Genomic DNA, 17,548 nt, shown 5'->3' on the forward strand with positions numbered 1-17,548 from the left:
GAATGAGATCATATCCTTTGCAGGAACATGGATGGAGCTCGGGGCCATTATCCTTAGCAACAGAAAACCAAATATGGCATGTTCTCACTTATAAGTGGGAGCTAAATGATGAGAACACATGGACACACAGAGGGGAACAACAGACAGTGGAGCCTACTGGAGGACAGAGTGAGTGAGGAGGGAGACGATCAGAAAAAATGACTGATGAGTACTGGACTTAATAGCTTGGCAATGAAATAATCTGTACAACAAACTGCCATGATATGAATTTACCTATATAACAAACCTGCACATATGTCCTGAACTTAAAAGTTAAATACATAAAATAAAAATAAAAATTCACAATTTTTAAGTTTTGAAAAGGAGAGAGGAGAGACTTTATTTCTTCCAAAGGGTTACAGCCTGCAAGGTGGCCATCCAGGCAAGACCAGAGACAGGCCCTTCAAAGGAGGGGGGCTTGGGGTAGGAGCTTTATGCTAAAGAGGTTGGCTAAACATACATATTTAACTGGTTACAGGAGGAGCTATGAATATTCATGAAGGTGGTCCTGACACATGCCTATTGAACAAACATGAATGTAACATATGACCTATGTTCACTTTGGGGTGGCTACTTAGCATTTAAATGTGTTACAATTATGCTTTATATATCAAAAGATCATTTTACATACAAAGGTAGGTAAGTGTGTAATCTCTGTAAACAGGCAGAACCAGTCAATGGTCAGTGGTCTTCTTAATCAGGAGAAAGTTACTGAAACCAGACTCTTGTCCAATCAAAGTTGTAGCTATGGCTTGTGGAACAGCAGGGTCAGTTAGCATCTGATGGTGGATGAGCTGTGACTTTTAATGTTGCAAATCCTGAGGCCAGTGCTTTTTTAGTTGCTAGAGTGAAAAACCTTGTGGTAGTTAGAACATAGTGTATTTTTTAAGTGTTACTGCCCATGACTCTAAAACTGTGAATGGCTAGATTAGCCCCAGAATCTTGATGTTTACGAGCCTCTTTGTCTTCGATTTCTATTCCAGAATCTGTGTCCTGCCTCTCCTCTCTCCTGTTGTACATTCAATTTTCCAGGCAGTCCAAAAGATTGCAGTAAACTGACAGCCACTCTGTCTCTTCCAAGAGAAAGCAAATTGAGTGCTTTCCATCACTGCTGGGACAGCAGAGCCAGTTTATAGGATGGTGTCCATGCTGGGGCATTTCTGTAACCACTGCAGAGAGCCACTCACTGATTTTCACAAGAAGTCTCTGTCATCATACTTTTGTTTTCTCCTAGATGACTTTTGTTTAAAAACATAATTAAAATAATAAGAATTCACTCTACTTGTTGAACATTTATTATTTGCCAGACACCATACTAAACATATTATTTTATCACATTAATAACAGCAAAAACCCATGATTGATTGCCCTGCCTTAGAGAAGTGGAAGGAAGAAGCCTGCATAGTTATCTACCAGATTTGGTTGGCAACTGTATCATATCCCTGTGTTATCTGCACAGTGGCTTACTTGGGAAACTTTATTATCTATATGCAATACATTTTAAGTATATATTTCTTTTGGGTTTTCCACGTTTGTTAAAAGGGACCTTCACTCTATAACCAGATTAAAACAATCTAAAGATATCTTTTATTTTCTTTTACTTTCGTGGTGGTTCATTATTAGCATCATTATATTCCATCCAGTTCAATTCAAATTTAACTCCAAAGTATACCATTATCCCCATCACCTCTCTGACAGAGATTGCTGATTGACCCTCCATATCTGCTCATCCCTTCCTCCTCACTAACAGAGTCCTCCATTTTTAACTGAATGAATGCCAGTACATCATAAAGACTATTTCTAGTTAGCTGGGTGTGGTGGTGTACACCTGTAGTCCCAGATACTTGGCTAATCAGGAGGCTGAGGCAGGAGGATCACTTTGAGCCCACCGAGGACTTAGAGGCCACAGTGAGCTATCATCAGAGTACACTAGGCAGGAGGATCACTTTGAGCCCACCGAGGACTTAGAGGCCACAGTGAGCTATCATCAGAGTACACTACTGTACACTCCAGCCCGAGCAACAGAGCAAGAAACCCTGTCTGGAAGGAAGGAAGGAAGGAAGGAAGGAAGGAAGGAAGGAAGGAAGGAAGGAGGAGGGAGGGAGGGAGGGAGGGAGGGAGGGAGGGAGGGAGGGAGGGAGGGCAGGCAGGCAGGCAGGCAATATAGTGCAACTGTCTCTACTAAAAATACAAAAATTAGCTGGGTATGGTGGCACACACCTGTAGTCCCCTGCTGAGGCAGGAGAATCGCTTGAACCTGGGAGGCAGAGGTTGTGGTGAGTCAAGATCACACCACTGCACTCCAGCCTGGGCAACAGAGCGAGACTCTGTCTCAAAAAAAAAAAAAAAAAAAAAAAAAAAAAAAAAAATGAGATGTCACTTCCTTCAAAAAGCTGGGATGAAAGGGACTAAACACATTAATATTAGATAAAAGAAAGTAAAAAGGCCCCTCGAAGGAAGGAAGGAGGGAGGGAAGGAGGGGAGGAGAAGGGAGGGGAGGGGAGGAAAAGGGTGATAGAAAGAGTAGAGGAAGTAAAGAAAGGGAGAGGGTGACAGATTATACTTCACTGACTCACTCCACTAGCCAAGTGACCCTCATCTACCAGGTGGCCGGAGTGATTAGCCTCTTTCTCTGTTCTTGTTCTAATCTAGCATTAGGACTTAAACGCTGGCTTTTGTTCCCCCCATGCCTTAACTTTTGATTCCCAAGAGCCTCTGTGGATGTCAACAAAACCTGAATGATGACTATTTCCTCTTGCATTTCAACATGTACCTCCTAATTCTCCTGCCCAGATTTTGAAAATACTAATACAGTGAACTGAAACATTCAAGTCTACCTACTTAGTCATTGACTTTTGTTAAGTGCAAATTATGTTCATGGCACTACACTTGGTCTATTGGACCTATAAAAATGAATGAGATGGGCCAGGTGCGGTGGCTCACAACTGTATTCCCAGCACTTTGGGAGGCTGAGGCAGGCGCGGATCATGAGGTCAGGAGTTCAAGACCAGTCTGGCCAACATAGTGAAACCCTGTCTCTACTAAAAATACAAAAGTTAGCTGGGCATGGTGGCATGCACCTGTAGTCTCAGCTACTCAAGAGGCTGAGGCAGGAGAATCGCTTGAACCTGGGAGGCAGAGGTTGTGGTGAGCCGAGATCACGCCACTGCACTCCAGCCTGGGCAACAGGGCAAGACTCCATCTCAAAAAAAAAAAAAAAAAAAAAAAAAAAGAGAGATGTCACTTCCATCAAAAAGCTGGGATGAAGGGGACTAAACATATTAATATTGGATAAGAGAAAGTAAAAAGGCCACTCAAAGAAGACTGTGGAGTGACAATAGGGGAATGTAAGGATATGTACCCATATGGCCTCAATCTTGTGAGCTCCTGGGAAGTAAATGATGTGGTGCGGGGAGGCTAGATTAGAGGCTTCAGCTGTTAGGAAACATCTGAAAGTACCACTGTGGAAAATGCCAAAATGGAATTTCACACATTCTTTTTCCAGTATTAGGAAGTCCGTAAAGTCAGAATTGAGTGTCCAACACTGAAAGGCCCTGTCAACTTTTGACATAAAATACAGATTAGGTTTAGGTTTTGAATCATATCCAAGCACAACCCCTCTATAACTAAATGATTGACTGCTGTTTGTCTCTCTCCCATTCCCATGAGTTTTACTGTAACTAACTTTTATGTCCCATTACCTTCGATTAGAATGAAGACCACCCCGGTACAAAATTACCAAGAAGTGGAAGCAAAGAAGAGAAAGAAGAAGAAAGGAATATAGGCTACATGTTTTACACACATTGTTTCACCTAATCTTCAAAACCAGTCTCTGATGTAGATATTATTATTCCTTTTTACATAAAAGAAACCAAGACTCAAAAGAATTCCAGGACACCCGTGGTTATTCAGCTCTTATGTCCAACTGTGAAGTCACCCGTCGTTTTCACCTTGTCACCTTGCCCTCCTTAGAGTTTTCTTTCACTAACCCTTTACTTACCTGCTCAGTCATTCTTGCTTCCATCTTTATGGATCCAGTTGTTACCTTAAGTTGTCCATAACTGCCCCCTTTGGAGACAAGTGAGCTCTGCCATGACCTTGGCACTCCATGGCCCTTGTCTAGCTCTGAGGCTGGTCTCAAGTTTTCCATCTGAAAAATGATATAAGACTGCCTTCCCTATAGGATTATGAGGATTAAATTGTTAGGAGTAAATATATATATATAACAATGAAAATGCCTGGGGCTTCCTTTTTTCACAGTTAAGCACCTTCTGCTCCACTGGCAAAGGGTATAAGTAGAAGCAAGTTAATCAGACAAATTCAGCCCAGCTGAGATGTTAGCTTATTGCTGTATTACTTCTGCCCAATTAAAATATAAAATAGGTTGCTTTCTTCTTTCCTTAAAGTGACTACTCAAACTGATTGCAGCTGATATTGCAACAATCACATTATACTGAGACTGCTATAAGCCCAAAAGTTATTGTTTAATTTGGCACATAGTAAATAGTAAGGCATCGTAGATGCAGGCACCAAACTTGACTAAAAATATCTTAAATCACAAATGCTTCCACTTATTCTGTTGTTCTTTACAATTTAAACGATTTTAGTTGTTTTCTCTTTGCTTTAGTTCTTCTTTCTCCAATAAAGCCAGTTTGTAGTGCTGACCTAGCACACAGTCTGGTACAGGACACATATAGACATGGCAGGCAAAAATCTTATTAAATAAAATGCTGTTGAATGAGCAAAGTGACACCCAACAATAGAGTGTAGTTCCATTTAAACCTTTTTTTTTAATAAAGTATAATTTTAGGTAAGACCTGAATATAATTATTTTGAAGCAGCTTCAAAAATGGTGGAACAGATGGCTCTGATTATCTCCAAGAGGAAGGAAAAGATTGGAGAGTTTTGTCATTTCTTGTTTAACAGTCTTGGCATTGCTTATACACACTTGAGTTTTGAATACTGTGATTTATAAAATCACAATCCCGTGCTAAACCTTAGCTCATTCTCACAATCTGACCCTACTTCCCACGCCAAGTCTTGAGACTCGCTCTCTCTCTGTCTCTGACTCACACTGGCTATTCCAACATTTCATTTTCCCACTAGCCTTGACCCCATATTTCTGAGGACAAAAAGCACAAGACTCTCCCTGAGCATTCCTTTTAATGAGAACCATTCCCTCCTCCAGCCCCACTCCCCATCCACCTCTGTTCACTAAGGAAATGTTTTCTAGAGTCAAAAACATTTTTTTAAAAACATTCGGCTAGATCAGTACTCTGAGAAGCAAAGACCCCTGTTATAGTTCAGGTCCCAGGAAACAGACTCTGAGAGGGATATTATCACAAGAGAGTGTTTTAGGACAGGCTTGTAGGATCAGCATCAGGCATGCTGATGGGAAGGAAACAGGCAGAGAGAGAAGCTGAACTGGGACACAGTCTTACCAAAAGATTCAGCTGAGTCCTTGATAATATCTGGAACTCAGGTGGCCCTTAGAATTGTCCCAAGATGAGGTGCAGGTTTCATGTCACTGGTTCCAGACTGCCTGCAGGAAAGGGGAGGTGTCCACAAGTGATGAGGTTCTCTTTGGCTGAGAGTGAGTCCTGAAGCAGCCTATGAGGCAATCCCAGAGCTTGGAGCAAAGGTTCTTCCACACTGACAGAGAATCTGTGTGACAAAATACAGTCAGTGTCCACAAGGATGCTACAGAAATATGCTGGAGGCAAATAGCACACAGGTGGTGGTTTTGCTTGCATTCATCTTGGAGTTGTAATATCTCAGAAGCAGAGAGGTTAGTGTTACTATAGGCGTTTTGCTAATGAGAGAGGGAACAATCCAAGATGAATAAAAACATTATATTTGGCTAATTATTATTATTAGGTGATTCTATTATTAAAGAAAAAAATTTTTATGAGTCAGGTTTTATTATAATATTACAACAAGGAAAGCCTCTAGGAGGTCAATTCAAACATTTGCTCTGATTACAAACATAGGGAATGCTATATAAGCATTATCAGAGTAACTAAAAGAATGATTTAAAATCGTTCAACTCTTGCCTGACAGAGGACAATGAGGGTACATAACTAGTTTCTCCAAACAAGTCTAAATCCCATAAAATTTTATCAGGAAACTACTAAAGCATTTTTTTAGGAAGGTTACGCTTTTCCGTGAAGTACGTATACATTTCATTAAGCAAATGCTTCCTGCGGCAGAAGGGGCTTAGGACCATTTTTCCTTCACGCTAACGTTTTACTCGCTGAGCCTATCATGGTGCCCTTGCCTAAAGTAGCTCCATCCTCTTAGCAGAGGCTCCACGTGGGCCACTTGCCACTTGGATTCACACTGGGCCCTTTCATACCCACACCCTTCTTTAAAGACTAGAAAAATACGTCTTTCTCTTTCTCTCCCCCTTCGTATCTGTCTCCTCATTGTGTGAGCTCTGTTCCCAGCTTTCTCCCAACCCCCTGCTTTCCTCTCCAAAGCTCCACTGGAAAATAGTCAAATTAATTCCCTCAAGATTTTCTAAGGCCTTTTATTTTCTCCTGCAGCTTTCTAATCACTAACATTTCCATGGTTATTCTCTTTCTCCTTTCTTCTCTGAAGTCTGGCATTTTTTCCACCAACAAAGATTGCTAAATTTTGACATTTATAAAAGCAATTCATAACACTAATTATACATATGCTGGAATTTTTGAATATTCTGCTTTATGAACAAACAGAGCACTAATGAATGAGAAAATTGATTTGTAATGATTCTGAAAAACAGTCTAATTGTCTGCTTGCCAGGGTTGCAATAGGACTAAGATGGGTATACACACACTTAACCCAGACATCAGCCAGGGGCTTCCTGGCACTTGTGTCTGCGTATGCAAGATCTGTTTTTGCCCTTCGGCAGCTGGTAACCAAAAGGCAGCACTCTGTACCTTCACTTGTTTCTGCAAGAAACCCAAACACAGCAGGCACTAACATCTTTGTGGCAGATTTCTTGGGGCGGGGGGCGGGGGGGTTATATTGTACAGAACATGGGATCCCACTCAAAAAATTCTTGACATTGTATATCCTCCTGTCCTCTTGGGCCACATGGCAATAGGAATTTTCTTCTGCTTCCCTCTGACAGAGTCCAGCCTCTCTGGTTCCACTGTCCCTCCAGAATTTTCCTCAGCAAACATCAGATACCTCCTGCCTTTATAATACAAAGAAATTCAACTCACATCTTTTATCTGAGTCAGGCTTTGGAGTTTCCCATGCTAAGTAGCTCTCAAAAATTTCTTCTGAACAAGGAGCATGGAATATTTTCGAAACAGAGTCATCATCTTCAAAAAAAAATAAAATAAAATAAAATTAAGTGACGTTGCCCAGGCTGGTCTCCAGCTCCTGGGGTTCAAGTGATCTTGCCACCTCAGCCTCCAAAGTAGCTGGGACTATGCCTGGCTCATTTTCTCTTCTAGAAATGTAAGTAGATATTTGGTTAAGTAGGGGAGAATGGTGTTCCTTCCAGCCTATTCTTAAAGATGTTCGAATGACAGTGACTGGTCAGTCAGAACATATATGAATGGACAAAAATCAACACGTGTCCCTTCTGCATTTACAGGCACCTCAGAAACTTTCATTTCTAGACATGTTATGTTTTTTCTTCACTTGCCCTTCACCTCTTTATAGGCTGGATTCCTGGTCTAGAAAGGTACAAGGGCTAATTCAGAATTTCCTCTTCCTGCTTTTCAGAATTTCCTCTTCCTGTGCCAAGACCTCAAAACCCCTTTCTCCTTTCCCATGTCTCTTTGTTTTTGCTACTTTTTTTTTTTTTTTTTAATCAGTTCTGAGCACTCTGGACATCTGTTCCTTACCTAGATTCTTACTGCCAGACTCAGCAAAACTCACAGCCCTCTAGCACTTACACAACCCCTGTGCCAAGACAAACATAATGTTGTAAGGAGCCTTCTGAAACTCATACAGAAATTAAAGTGAAGAATGGAATTCTACCCTCCTACTTTTCTCTACATCTCTGACTCAGGAATCAGAACATAATTATTTTACAAATAAAAGTTTGAAAATGAACAAGCATAGTGTTTCTAAGTTGATGCATTTTCAAACATTATCTCACATGACCCCCTTGAAAATTCAGTGAGCTGAGTATTATTTTCACTTTACATATGTCCTTTGTAACCTCCGTGGCAACAGGCACCATATCTGTCTGTCTCTTTTCACCAATGTATATGTAACACTTTGCAGAGTTCATGGTACTTTGTAGATTATCAATAAATATTTGCTAAATTGATGAAAATTAGAAAACTGATATATAAAAATTGAAATTAAATTAATATGTATTGAGTACCTACTCCATGCTGATTGCTGATCTAAATATTCTCATCTATATTTTATCTGAACGATAGTCCAATGAACTTGACCAAGTTCCCAAACTAGTTAGTGCAAGCAAATGATTTCTAATTTATTGGTATGAATATTAGTTGTATTTTTCTACTGTATGTGTATAACTCATTATATACAATACATTACTAGATCCTTTCTATTGAAGCTTACCCTGCAATTTAGCTCATTTCTAACAGATATCTCTAGATATTGGGTCAGTATCTATATATAATATTAAAGTTTTAATTTGAAGAAAACATCCTGAATACAAAACTTCAGGAAGGTATTTATTTTAGAAAAAAATCATCTAAATTGTGTCTATCAGGGACCTCATTTTGACAGCTTCAATTGTGTTTGCTGTAAGGATTTATCAGTGTATTGAGGGAAAAAGGAATGGGACTTCCATGAGTTCACTCAGATAAGAGATTTGGGGCCACATGAAATACGTAAGCTTGTTCAGAGGATAAAGAGTCAGTGTGAGAGAGAAAGAATAATTTTTAGATGAGGAACCATTAATTTTTCCAATGATTCTACCACTCTTTTCTCTCTTTTATTTCCTTTAAAACTTGAAACCTCAGAAAGTAAAGGCTATTCAAGAAAGAAAAAATGATTTTGCTGAAATTTCTCTAAGACAGTGGAAGCACAAGGCAGTATCCTTTTGTGGCCATGTATTCATATGTAATTAGAAGCAGGATAGGAGCATATTTCTTATTTTATGAAGCAGCATCCTAGGAGCCTTAAAGGACTCAGGGGACCAAAGTCTGGAGAAGGAACTAGACTTCTGCAATATAACCAGATGCAAGAGCACAATTCCATGGTGCTGAACTCACTGTTCATTTTTCAGTCCATGTCCTACTTGCCCTTTCAGCAGCACTCTCACTTTCTTTGAATACTTTCTTATCTGGACTCCCATGAATGTCCTCTTACTTCTCTGGTTGCTTCTTTGTCCCCTTGGTCAGTTCTTCCTCTACTTGGCCACTAGATGTCAAAGGGCTCAATCCCAGAGGCTCCTCTCTTTTTACTACAAACTCTAAACAGGTAAACTTTGTGCTTTAAACATTATGTCTATGGAATAGCTCCTAAATTTGTTGGCTTCAGATTTCTTTAAGATGCAGCCCCCCATCACGTGTCTTTTAAATAGCCCACATGGTTGTTTCACAAGCACCTGGAACTTAGCATGTCCAAACAACTCTTAACCATAGCTACCACATCTGCTTCTTTTCCTAAAGCATCACCGCCCATCCAGTGGCCCATGCTCAAAACTGAGGTGCCAGCTTTGGTTCTAAGTCATTTAACTGCTCTGTTAAAATCCATCTTAAATCTATCTCCTTCTATTCTCTACAGCCATCACTTAGTCCAAGACAGTATCATCCACTGTTCATCTGCATGTCCTCAGATTTCCTCTGGCCTCATTCATCCATTCATTGTCCACACTACAAACATAGTGATGATTTTTAAAAAAATACAAATTGAATCAAGTTACTACAATATTTTAAATCCCTACAATAGTATCATACTGTTTTTTGAATAAAATGCAAACTTCTTAACCTTCAAGCTTACATGGTCCTCAGTGACTAGACCCTAGCCTCATCTCTCCCCATCAACCCTGATCTCATTCCAATATAGACTGCAATCTGGTTCAGTAAATGAACCTGGTTCTCTTTCAGCCTTTACAAATAATCCTTCTTACACCTGCTTTCTGATAGCTATACCTCCTTGGACTAGCTAAATTACAAATCTCCTTCTGAACTGAAATTAAGCATCATTTACTTAGGAAAGAGGTTTCTAATTCCCAAGTCTAGGTCAGTACAACCTATTCTTTGCCTACTCAGCATATTAACTTCCTCTTGATAGTACTTATGACATTATCGTTAAATAATAATTCATTGTAATGAGTTGTTGAAAGCCTCTCCACCAGAATGTCAACGTGTGCAGGTAGAGATTTTGCCTGTCTACTTCACTGCTGTAACCTCACACAAGGTCTTTAACATAGTTGGTGCTTAACACGTATTTGTCGAGTAGATCAATCAATCAATCAATAATAAATAAAATAGATAAATAAGTGAAGTCATTCAATATGTATTAATCATTTCATGTGTGCCATTTACTGTGCTAAGGTCTTTCGTGTATTTTTTGTTTCATTTAAACATCACAACAGCCTTGTGGAGTAGGTACTTTTGTAATCTCTATTTTATATATGAGAAAACAGGTTTGGGAAGATAAATAACATGAAGATGTGAAATATCCATCCCTACCACCATGGCTGTTTTTTTCTCATGAGCCCATTGTTCAAGGAGAGGAATAGCTGAGGAAAAAGGCTGCTTATCATGATCGTCCTCTGCTGAGGCTGTTCTTTGAGCAGCAATTCACATGGGACAAAAATATATTTACATTTTATGCCCAATTGGAGAGGTCTGTCTACATACCTCTTCCTTAGATCTCCTTATCAACACTTTTCTAATCACTTTTTTTTCTACATAACCTCAGCATACAATCAGTTAGTCACTACTCATAAATCAGTGTGGATCTGTACTTCCGGCCATCTCTCCTTCCAGGAAGAACAAACCACCAGGTACATTGCCTGAAGTTATGCCTACTCAGAGAATTTCCTTTAACAACCCTTCTTTAGGGACACCTCTGCATGGGGCTGTAGTATTGCAGATGCTTTTGGATGGTGCCAGTATTTTATGCAGCACTCTCTGTAAAGCAAGCTGAGATTTTCTGTTTTCTTTTTAAGTCAATAGGCCATAGAAAATGGTTGTGGGTTGAGAAACAGGAGGTAATATAGCAAGAATATAAACCTTGGGAGTTTGATCCACTTGTTCATGGAAATTACTCTGCCTTGAGGACTTTCTTGAGCCCAATCTAGAATAGTTCTACTTAATTATGGGGTGCTGCTGTGTACATCCAACTTTATGGCTTGGTGCATCAGACCAAGTTAATGATGGATAATTCAGGTTGCGTGCTAATTTGGTGGCTGTGGTCAAGTGTTTTGTCTCCATGAGGGCCCTGAAATAAGCCAAAAGTTGCTTCTCAATAAGAGAATAGTTACATACAGAAACATTAGTTCTTAAACATTTGTTCTATGATTTATATTGGACCTTTTATTCATATTTATATTGGACCTTTCAATGACTCCGTACAGCATCTCTATCTTCCATAAATAGTTTAGTCACCATAGGATCTGACTGGTCAAAAAAGTAAAGTAGCAGAACAACTTTCATAACAGCCTGAACCTGTTAAGAGACTTGACTTGCTCTGGGCCCTTCTCAAAACTGTAAGCCTTCTGATTTACTCAGTAAATAGTATCAGGCCTAAGTGAGTATCAGAATCAGGCCTAAATGGAATATCAGGCCCAAATGAGGTACATGTTGCCTCCCAAATCTAACGAGACCCACCAGGTGTCATGCCTCTTTCTTGAGGTAGGAGAAATTGTGTGCAGCAACTTGTTTTTCTTGAACTCTGGCCACTGTACCCCTAAAAATTTCAAGATGGCATATATGTGTCTAGCAAAGTGTCTAAGTAAGTGTAATTGTCTCATCACAAAGTCCAATCAGCATGATAACATTAATATAGTGGACCAAGGTGTTATCTTGTGGAATGAAGAAATGATAAAGGTCTCTTTTGACTGGATTATTATTATGACAGCTGAAGATTTTATATATGTAGGACAGTGAATGTGTATTGCTGGCTCTGTCAGCTGAAAGCAAACTTCACTTACCAGATTAATAGGTATAATGTGCCAGAGAATGTGTTGATGTGCTGCAGCAAATAACCTGTATCTGGAATGGCAGCTGCAATTTGAACCATCACCTTATAAATATTATAATATTCTACTATCATTCTTTAAAATCTGTCTTCTGAATGAGCCATATAGGCAAAATAAATGGGGATATGATATGAATTACCTGTATTCTTTATGCCCTTGATGAGGCACTAATATCTGCCTTTCCTCTATAAATTTTGCATTGCTTTTGGTTTACTTTTGTTTTTTTGAGTAGAGGCAGTTCTGAGGATTTTCATTTAATCTTTCTTCCTACAATAGCCCTCATTCCCAAGGTCAAGGAACCAATGTGAGAATTCTGCTAATTGCTGAATATGTTCATTCTCTATTCTGGAACTGAGTAAATAATCATTTAGTCATATGTATTCTGGAACTGAGTAAATAGTCATTGGGTATATTCAGGGCCAGTGATCCTACTGTGAGATGGATCTAAGCCAAAGCTATACTAACTGCCTAATTTCTATAACTTTCTGGTTATTTCTTTTTCACCAAAGGATAGTGACTGTACATTCTTTTGGAGAAGACTAGGTATAAATTTTTAGCAGTGTGGCAAGGTCTTTCCTTCAGAGGGACTGGTCTCTCCATCCTTCACTGGAGGTCTTACTCTTTTTATTTGATCTGTGAACTGATTCAAATAAAAGAATTGGTTGAGGAACCATAATTTATGGTGAGTCAAGTCAATCCTTTATTGCCCAGACTTACAGTTTTTCTGCTTACACAAATCAAGTAAGACTTTAGTAGGTTGCCTATTTATTTTAATTCTAGGGACATCATAATCACTTACCCCAAACCAAAGATCTCTGTGCATTAAAACATTCAGATTACCACTTGTCTGTGGCATTTCTTCTATTCCAGTAACAGAAACCCTAAACTCAGTGATATAAAATCATAACAATCTTGTTATGGTCTCAGGTTCTGTGAGTCAGAAATACAGAAAGTACACATCAGGGATGGCTTATATATCTTTTCCGTGATGTCTGGGACCTCACTTGGGATAACTCAGAAGCTCTTGGTTATTTAACAGCTGGGAGCAAGAATCACCTGAACGTTCTGTTACTCACATGTCTGGGTGGTAGATGCTGGCTATTGGCTGAGACCTCACCTACACGTGGCCTCTCCATGTGACCTGGGTTTACTCACAGCATGGTGATGTCAGGGAAATTAGAATACTCATCTGGTGGTTTGAGGCTTCGAAGACAGATGTCCCAATAAAACAGGACAGATACTCTGTCATCTTTTAGGATTTAGCCTCAGAAGTTGCACACCATCCAAAGCCCACTGAGAGTCAAGGGGAAGAAACATAGCCAGACACGAAGGTGGTTGCAGCTTGTTCCCTGCCAGTCAGGGATCCCATCATTTCTACTGAATCCAAAGAGCTATCTGTTTTTAGGGAAAAAATTGTGATGACAGCATTTTTATTTTAAATGGCCAGTCATGATCTGCAGAAAATAGCAGCTTGAGAGCTCTTCAGGGATGCTGGTGCTCCCCTCATCAGTGCATTTCTCAAACTCTCAGAGAAGAGAATGTCCAGTGGAACTTCCCAGGAGACTTAGGATGTATGTGAGCGGGTCTTACCTGATAAATTAATTTCAGCAATCTGAGCTCCCTAAATCTCTGGATGTTTTCCTCTAGCAGGGGTCAGTAAACTATAGCCCACAGGTTGACTGTCTTGTTTTGCAAATAAAGTTTTATAGGAACATAATTCCATGCCAACTTATTTACTTATTGTGTAGAGCTGAGTTTATGCCAAAATAGTAGATTTAGCGATCTTTTGCACATTTTGCAAAAGAAGTTCTGGTACCTTAAATTCATTTTCAGTATAAGCCACTTTCAGGTCTAAGATTTAGTTAAGCAACTAGTTAAGAGTGATTCCCATCGCCTCAAGTCAGTACACCAAATGCATGATCTCTGCTTAGTGCATCCATATTAGTAAGTAATGCCCTTTCAACCAGACTTCTCTAACTTGATCCAATATTTGTAGACTACAATGCCACCCATATTCACAAAGTTTCTGTCAACTAGAATTTAGCAACACATTCCAGTTACTTTGGTGTGTATGTATGTCATCATGAGGTAATACTTAGTAACTGAACCCCTAGAGTCATCTGGCATTTGCATCTGTTCATAGATCTAGAAGCAATGAGAGGTGATGGGAGTAGATCTTGAGGAAGGTTAGTGGTGTTCTGAAAATAAGAGACTTTTTACATCAGACAATAGAAGACTAATCTCAGAGAGGGGTAGAATTGTTTATTTATTTGTCAAAGCAAATTCTGTAGAATTTAGCATTTAAAGTTCTCAGCTTTATCAGAAGAATTTGCTTATATGTCCCCCTTTCAAAATTCAGGGTCTTATTCTTTTTCCAGTCAATCCCTTAAGAGACCCTTGAGAAGTTGTTAATTTGGTTTGTATTGCATGTTAGCCATCCACAGTATTAGATTTTGCATTTTGTTTTTAGAAACCTCAATTCTGTAGCTACAGAAAATAAAAGTCACCTTTAGGACTATTATAAAAGTCTTTTGGTTCCTTACCAAGAGCTGGGAATGTAAAGCCCTAATCTCATGTTTTTCCCTCCAAGTTCTCCCTCACATTTAGAAACAATCAGGTAATCCGTGATAATTTTACTTACTCCCACTAAATTGTTTTATGGTAACAACCACTTGGACATGCAAAGTCTTTTCAAGTGGCTCTAGATGATACTTTAAGTAGTGTTTTTCTACTGAAATTCATAGACTACCATTGCCCAATTTGCCACTGACAATGCGATCATAAATGTCTTCAAATCTAGCCAGAGCAAGAAAAAAGTTTTAGATCGCTAATAATAAGATTTTGTTACTCTAGAATTACTTTAGATAACAATAATTGTGTTAGGAAGTAAAGCCATCATACATATTATGGGAATAAAAGATTTATTAGGGGAGCTAGACTTTACCAACTGAGGGAAGAGCTGGGGAAGTGAAAGTGCAAAAGCGAAATTTGGAGGATCTGAGATAAAGCATTAACCAGGCCACCTGAAGCACTATGGCAGGTGGACATGCTAAAGCTTGCAGAGAATTCATGAAGCACAGCATATCCAATGTCAGACTAGACTGTGAAGGTGAAGCCCATGGACTGGTATCTGAGAAGTTGTGGCTTCTGTGCAGCCTCTGCCTCTGTGAGTCTACAGCCAAGTAGCTAGTGATGGTCTTAGGGCTGCTGTGGGTCAGCTGGGCCAACAGTTGGAAAGATAAGCTGAACGGGAAGTGGAGTGGAGTGAGGAAAAGCTGGGGAAGTGAAAGCCCAGAAGGAAATTTACACATTCAGAGTCAAACAGACTCTCCCAGTTACTACTGTGATCTGGAGAATGTTAATTAATTTTTGTGAATTTCCATTTTACTGGTTGTATAATAAATGTGGATAAAATATCTACCTTTAGGGGCTGCTTGCTTGCCTTCTAACATTTTTTTGGAAATCCATTTATCCTTCTGTTCATTTTTAAGCTGACATAAAATGTTTTCATCATAAAGTAAACTAGTTTCAAAAGATGTGATTTCTGCACTGTTTTAATTATTAACGTATGATAAAATGGTAATATTATTTTTAATTTATCTATGCAATATAAATACAATAGCAGCTTTTCCCACCACCATCGATTTAAAAAATATATGAATAAGCTCTTTTTCAGTAATCGGAAATTTTACATTGTTCCATTTTCTCTTTGAACTCATATTTCCATTCCACTTTTCCCATAGAATTTTGTCTTAACATATTTTTATGCTTGAAGGTCTTTTATTGATAGTAAAATTGCAATAAAATATGTATATAAATTGAATTTTCTAAATATTGGTTGTGATGATAAGATCTAATATTTTTATCTGAATTATGATATAATACGATCATTATTGGCATATTATTTATCAAAGAAAATTAAATATATTGTAGAAATTGATAAGTAAACCTAAAAAGTAAAGTTTAATTAGAAATGCACTTTTTAATATGTATATATACATAGGCATGTCTATGAATACATAGAACTCCTTTCTCTGACAGTGAGAAACTTGGATTCGATTACCCTCAATATATTTACTTACCTGATCAATCCCACTCACAACTTACCAACTGCCCATCACCACCACCTCCATCACCCCATGTCTACAACCACCTCACCCTTTTTAGGCTCTGGCATTCCACACAGGGCCACTGTGTAGATGCTTTCTTCACCCTGCTTAGGTTCCCACACTTGGTGCTGGTCTTGCATTCCTACTTCCTCTCTTTGTGTTACTACATTTGGCCCTACCTACTGGCTTTTGGACTAAATTATCCAGAAAGGAAATGAGAAAGGGAGAAAGGGGAAAGAGAGCATGCATTTTCTATAAATTTTAACCCTTCTAATTCTGAGATAGGTAGGTAGAGATAGATAGATAGATAGATAGATAGATAGATAGATAGATAGATAGATAGATAGGGCACAGAGCTTTTCCAAACGTTTCTCACCTAGATCACATAATCCAAGATGTCCTTCAATGCTTATTACTGATACACTTTTGTTGCTTTATTCTCAGGATCTTCCTCAGCATCAGTAATTTCTTTGGAAAGAATTGGGGAGAAAGAAGATATACATCTTTAAAAGGAAATTGTCACTACCTCTCTAACCAAATTCTACAAATATATCTGACTTCAGAATATCCAAGCAAAGATAGAATACACAATTTTTAAATCTCCCACTTTTTCTAGGACAGAAAAATATATGAGAAACGGAAAGACAAAAGCCCTATCAAAGGCTTATGGTGACCTGGTTAAAGAAAGTTGCAGGCACTGTGATAAGAGTTTGGATGGGTGAAACATAACTCTTTCTTTTGTATTATGAGATAAGTTTGGTTGTGAGATGGGGAAGTGGGAAAGGAAAACCAAACTGAAGCCCTGACCACAGACTTATTCTAAGCAGATCAATTTTAGTAAAAAATAGAGAAAATGAAAATGGATTTTCTTATATCTTTTACTGCCTATAAAGTTCTTGGAAAACGATCATGGATTCTTACAGGCACATGTACCCACTTGACTAATTGTTGGTGTAGATGCTCAAAAACATTAAAAGTAGCAATAAATTTTAGTAAATTGATGGCCCTTAAAAAATAAAATAATTCATGCAGATAATCCAATAATGTCCAAAAGTTAGAATGAGATGAAACATATTAAAATATCAATGAATAATCACTTCTATTTGATTAAAATATCAATTCACCAATGAGAATAAGAAATGGATATAAATTACACTTCACTTCTTTTTTTTGGAGGGGGGGATGGAGTTCACTCTGTCACCTAGGCTGGAGTGTAGTGGCGTGATCTTGGCTCACTGCAACCTCCACCTTCCAGGTTCCAGCAATT

General features: G+C 38.7%; 1 long non-coding RNA gene across 1 annotated transcript; it reads right to left on the bottom strand.

The window, feature by feature from the left end:
- Positions 1-391: 391 nt before the first annotated feature.
- LOC115899719 lies at positions 392-16,718 on the bottom strand. Its single transcript, XR_004059335.1, has 4 exons — positions 16,658-16,718; positions 5,481-5,703; positions 4,040-4,189; positions 392-1,277 (listed from the first exon to the last, which is right to left on the bottom strand). It is a non-coding gene; the product is annotated as an uncharacterized LOC115899719 (long non-coding RNA).
- Between the last annotated feature and the right edge of the window lie 830 nt (positions 16,719-17,548).

Source organism: Rhinopithecus roxellana, chromosome 9, assembly GCF_007565055.1.
Source record: "Rhinopithecus roxellana isolate Shanxi Qingling chromosome 9, ASM756505v1, whole genome shotgun sequence".
Lineage (NCBI taxonomy): Eukaryota > Metazoa > Chordata > Mammalia > Primates > Cercopithecidae > Rhinopithecus > Rhinopithecus roxellana.